Genomic DNA, 6,000 nt, shown 5'->3' on the forward strand with positions numbered 1-6,000 from the left:
GACTTTGGAGGGTTACACACGCACACACACACACACACACACACACACACACGAAAAAGAAATTCTCACCGCTGATCTGCACAATGACCTCAGCTCATCTGTGAGTTCACATTCAGAGTCATTCCTGTGAAAAGATGGGAACAAAGGATAGAATATCTTTCACTTAAGCAGAAGCAGTAATCACACTTTGTAGGAACTGTTATGCTTTGCATTCATATTTTGACTTAAGTGGATGTTTAAAGAATTCATCAAGAAAATGGTCTTTAACAAGTGAAAACTGACAAACAATTGCTGCAAAGAAAAACACCCCGTCCTTGATGATAACATGGCTGTGCCCCTTTTTCTCCTAAATGAATTCCATGTGTATGATGAAGTAATTACTTCTCAATAAGTATGAGCAGCGCTTGTGGTGAGAGCGACATTCTCCAAATGTAGATGTTGTGCTTGTCTAAGCATGCCCACCATCAGGGTCCCTCTTCCCTGAGAAAAAAATCACAGTTGTTACGATTTGGAGCAGATGCATTCCGAAAATGCCTAATGTAGCATTACAAATGTTCATTTCTGAATTCCATGTATTCCTTTTTACTAATGGTAACAATGACTGTTTTTATAACATGATTAATTTGATTTCATTGCACTTTGTTGTCCCCATTGCATCTGGCCATGAATTCATGGTATTATAATGATCAAAAAACACATTAATAAAACACCCTAAAAGGACAAGATACACCAAAAAACTTTGGAATTTCTTAGAAAAAGAAAACTTTCAGAAGAGAACTCTAGAAGATGCTGGACTCCAGAGCAGTTCTCTATTTTTATGGCCTTTTCTTTGCAGCATAAATCACTGACACAGAAAATTTAATTTGTGGTGGATAACTTATGGAATGAAAACAGAAGGCTGGAGCGACTTTTGAAGACTGAGGTGGGAGCCACTAATGTTGCTTGAGGCACGGCTAGGCCTGCACGCGCATGTGAGTGTAAAAGCATGTGGGAGTGTGTGCGTGCGTATTTAGCATGGATCTGATATTCTATATGTGGATTCAGAGTTACATTTGCCTCATTATCTTTTATTTCATGTACACAGCACAGACTTGCTCGCCTCAGTGCTCTGCGATTACAGCAGAACAGCTCTGTTTTCCTCCTGTCTCAACAGCGTCAGTGTCTGTATCAAAATCAACTGTATCTGTGCTGGCAGTGCGAGCAGCAGACCGTATTCCAGCTTGTACCATGATGTGTGGGCTGAGATCATGATGTGTGGTTTCGAACTGTGATGTGTGGCTTTGAAAGGGTGCATGAAATATGCCTCCATGTCGGTGACACTTAGAAAGACAGACCTACTCTGCTCATTACTCTCACATTCACCCGATAAATCATCTCAAAGGGTGAATTGTTAAACTGTGACAAGAGGAAGGGTGGAGAGGCAAACTTTTGATGGACTGTATCCGAAACGAATTGATTCCAATTGACATTTTTTCAAACTGACGCACAGAAGACTGAAAAGCTCTAAAGCTGCGAAGATCAACTTTCATCTAAATTCCCTCTTGATGCAAAACTGGAGAAAAGCCTGATCAATAAAGAAAATGATATGTTATTAAATGTACGGTATACTCCAAATGAAAAATAGACTGTGTGATCAATAAGCCCGCAGTGTAAGTCAATAAATGACTCTTTCTGTTCTTTTGGACGGATGTTTTGAAAGAATTGGGAATCTCCTGGTAAGAATACATTCCCAAACAAGAGAGAATTTGGCTCGAGGGATTTTCTTTTGGTTTGGAATATTTCCTTATGACGTTCAGTAGAATTTGATTCTGTGACTGCTTCTGCTCCTCACAGCAGACACGTATTTCAAACTAAACCTTTATGTTTTTCTTATTTTCTTTTTGGTGTAGCTCCAAATGTGAATTCTTCCTTTGCCAAATATTTATTTTTTCTTTTGTCTTTGCTTTTTTCTTTCTGTTTTTCTTCTCTCTATTCAAATGGGAAAACTCTCTCTTTACAGCAGAGAGAAGAAAGCATTAATCTGAACTAAGTCATTCCATCTGTCAGAAGAAGACCCCAGCCTTATACGATTATTCAACCCCCATTGCATCCCATGCTGTGAGAGCTGAATAATTTTGAATAATTTTCTTACTGCTATATGTGAAAGTGCAGCCACAGCATGTAGTTAGAATTCTGATCATCTTAACTGATACTGGCAATGTACCGCTGAGTTTTTTTCATTGGCCGCAACATTATTTTTCATGGAAAAGAGTTTCAGTTTTCACCAAAGCACACACAAAGGTGAGTATATCACAAGCAAGTGAAGCTCAAAACTAACACCAGGGCTGTTTTGGCAACAGCTGTTTGAGCCACCTATTGTTGTAATTAGTCACTCGACTGGCACCTCACTGTTAAAAACAACACTGTGTGAACCTCCATAAACCAACAGTAGTGTTCCAGTTATCTGATCATATTAGGCATTGTTATATTTCCAGAACCTAACTCCTAACTCTTGTGTATCTTACATGCTGGAGCATGTAGCTGGTGACGTGTTCTTTGTGGTGACGTACAGTTATCCATCCCTAAATCCTGTAGGGTAAAAAGAACATTTAAATGTGCTGCGCCTTCTGCTTGGAATCATTTGCAAAATCACCTGGATCTCAAGGAACCGGTTTCATTAAACAAATTCAAGTGAACTGTAAAGATACTAGAGACAAAAATGCCTGGTTGTAAATGTTTGTGTGGACCAGTCTGTCCTTGTTTGGCCCGAGAAGACTGTGCTAATAAATTCAGAGGTTTTTAGTTTCTGAGGCTTTTTATGTTTCATAGTTCCATTATAATGCATCTACATGTATATACTGCATCATTTTGTGTCCAGGACACTCATACAAAAGCGAAAATCTCAATAGCTCCTATTTCCTGGTTAAATGAAAGTTAAATAAGCTTTGCATCAAGCAGGTCTTTACCTCCACTTCTGAGACACTGACCATTGATAAATACATTGAGATACCAGTTATTCTGGAACCTGGGCCCATCTGGAAACTTAATGGCTGATTATTGAAATGAACCACCTCTTTATGGAACGTTCCTCAGCTGCATTCAACTTGTCTAAACAGCTGACAGTAACAGTACCCACAATGTCACCTTCTTAAAGGGAAAGACTTGGCAGGCATTTCTGCTGAGTATGTTTACATTTAAAAACCTTTCATTTGGAAAGATTTCAAACCGATTACAGATTAAATAAATTGGCCACTAAATGTCCATTAACTACACATAATGATTAAAATAATTACTTGACCGCACTAGGCTAGGGTATCTAAATCAACTCCAGTTGTGTTTCTACAAAACAAATGGAAGCCAGTGAATGCCAGTCAGTTAGAACTTGTTCTTTAAATGATTTGGGCGATGGTGAAAAAAATATTAAGGTTTTGCTTTGAAGTAGAGGAGGTACTTAATGAACTTGACAAAACCAGTTAAGGGTTAAAACCATCTGCAGACCTCATGCGATGAGGATCCATTAACTCATCATGATTTTTTCCATTTGACTCTTTCCACGTTGTAATTACCACTGTCTCTCCAATTGCCTCTCTCCTGAAATTTGACATGAGTCTAATGACTAGAAATTCCCACATGGCCTTTACTCAAATGAAGAAGGAGAATTTTAGAACCACATACTGTAGAGGTGAATGAAGCGAAAAAACAAACAAAAACAGCTGCAGTTAATTGCCGAAGAACAATGTATCAGCTTTTTTCTTAACTAAGTCATCACAGCCCGTATCTATTTCTAGATCTCTTCTGATGAACATTACGTTCAGTTGTGTGGAGGAAGTAAAAACTTTTTTTTTCTCTGCCTCTCTTGTTGGTTTGTTCCAGTTGCCTCATTAAATGAGTTGGTTAAGTTTAAACAAGAAATGTAGGATGCTAATAATCTTTTGATGTTTACTTCCTGATGTCAAGCTGCTGGTGATATCTGACAATGTGCAGACTGCTTGCTTTTTAAAAAAATCTATTCTATGGCAAAGTTATTGATATATGTAAGATATATGTAATGAACCATGTGTTCATTACACAAAAAATAAACTATATTACCACTACACCACTACCATCAAGGAGTAAGCCAAAATCTCAAGGCTCACTTATTTCAAATCCCAAATGAAAGAGCCCTTATGTCATCTGTTATTTCTCCTGTTACCAGTTTATTTATTCATGCCAAATAAAAGAATTACATTACTTGTAATGTAACATTAATTCAAACGTTGTAAAAAGCCATTTAAAGCAGTCATGACACAAAACTAAATATAGGACAATGAAATTGAAAAGAGGAAAAGAGAAAGACAGATAGTGAGTTAATCAGTGAGGGAGTGAATTTACATGTGACCAGTGTGATATTTTTGCTAACTTGACTGTGAGCTATGTGCCTGTTTGGTACTATGGTGGTACTGAAGAGAGGGCCACTCATAAGTCCCGTTCAACAAAGAGGCTTAATTTTCTGTTGCTCATGTAAATCACTTAGACGGGCATTTAGATAGGTAGGAAGAGAGGTAGGTGGCTCTTTCTTTCTCTGTTTCTCTATTGTCAGCCACTACTTCATAGATTTGACTAAATCTAACCATGTGCCTTTTAATATCTAAACTTAACCGTGTATTCAAATGCCCAAACCTGAACAAACTACAACTCAAAGCGGAAGTAAGCTACAATTCAAATAAAAACAGAACAAAAGTGAGATTTCACACCAAAGTGCATTTTCTGTCCTCCAGCACATGTCAATTGATTACATTTCAGAACTGTTTGACAAGACTTTGTCATTCCTAATAGTATTAGGAAACCTAATACTTTATCTCTCTATGCTAGTCATAAAGAGTGGCTAACTGGAATTTTTCATTTGGCTGTTCCATTTAAATTAACAATCTAACTGTTGTGTGCATACCTGAAGTTCTATAAGAATGAAGCTAAAGCAGACACGGATATGTCCCACCTTAGCATCTGCCCCAGTTAGCAGTCATCATGGAGGAAAAGTTCTTTGTTTTGTTTTTTTTGTTTGTTTTGGAGAGGCTAAATCTATCGATAACTTAACAATCTTGCCAAACACTTACGGTATGTTCAAATGAGCCATGTGCACAATCTGAGAATACCTGTTTGTGAGAAGTAAGGAGCTATCGAAAAAACTCACAGTCTGTCTTATGTGGGATCTCAAGGCAATGTGTAGAAATAGGATGCCTCTCTGGGTACACTTTTGCATGCCATCTGTATGCATTTTAAGTTTTTTGGCATGCCTTTACTCGTACTGGTGTCATCCTGTTATGGTACGTATCATGAAATTACGCAAAAAACGACATGTCGTGTACATGACTGGATGTGTTATCTCTACGTTACTTGTGCAGGGTGACATATTTCACAGTATATGGCATGCAAATAATCACATAAAAATGAGTAGTAAAACAGCATGATATGACGTGTGTTATTCATACACTATTTCACAAGACTGGGTTGGTCAAAAGAAATCATTGTGCCGTTTTATTTTTTGCTGGCTTGGTTGACACACCATGGGCTCACAGTACTCTTGTTTTAGCTGAGGACGTAGCGATGTTGTGGAGCAGTTCCTTTTCCCTGGATCAGGTCCATCATGATCAATCAACGTCTCTTGTGATTTAATGAGCCTATTAGGTCATCATCTTGGATAATTATTGTAATGTGCTCGTGCTCTTTGCTGTCTACTTTCCATTTTCTTGCTGGCGCAGATTTCAGATTATTACTCCTGAAAAGGCATCCTTGCCTTCAATATTGTCAGAATGTGTGACAGCAATACTCTGTAAGCCAGCCTCACTTGCCAGCACCTACAAAGTCACCAGAAGTAAGTTGACTTTCATCAACATCACTTGTGAGAATCTGCTTTACTCTCGAAATCTGAAAAAAAACCAAAAAAACCCCAACTTTTTTTTAAAAAGCAAAACTGTGCATTTATATTGCACATCTGTAACTAGGAGAGTTTAAATGATGAATTTAATCATAATTGATCCTTGA

The sequence above is a fragment of the Odontesthes bonariensis genome, chromosome 5, assembly GCF_027942865.1.
Source record: "Odontesthes bonariensis isolate fOdoBon6 chromosome 5, fOdoBon6.hap1, whole genome shotgun sequence".
Taxonomy (NCBI): Eukaryota; Metazoa; Chordata; class Actinopteri; order Atheriniformes; family Atherinopsidae; genus Odontesthes; species Odontesthes bonariensis.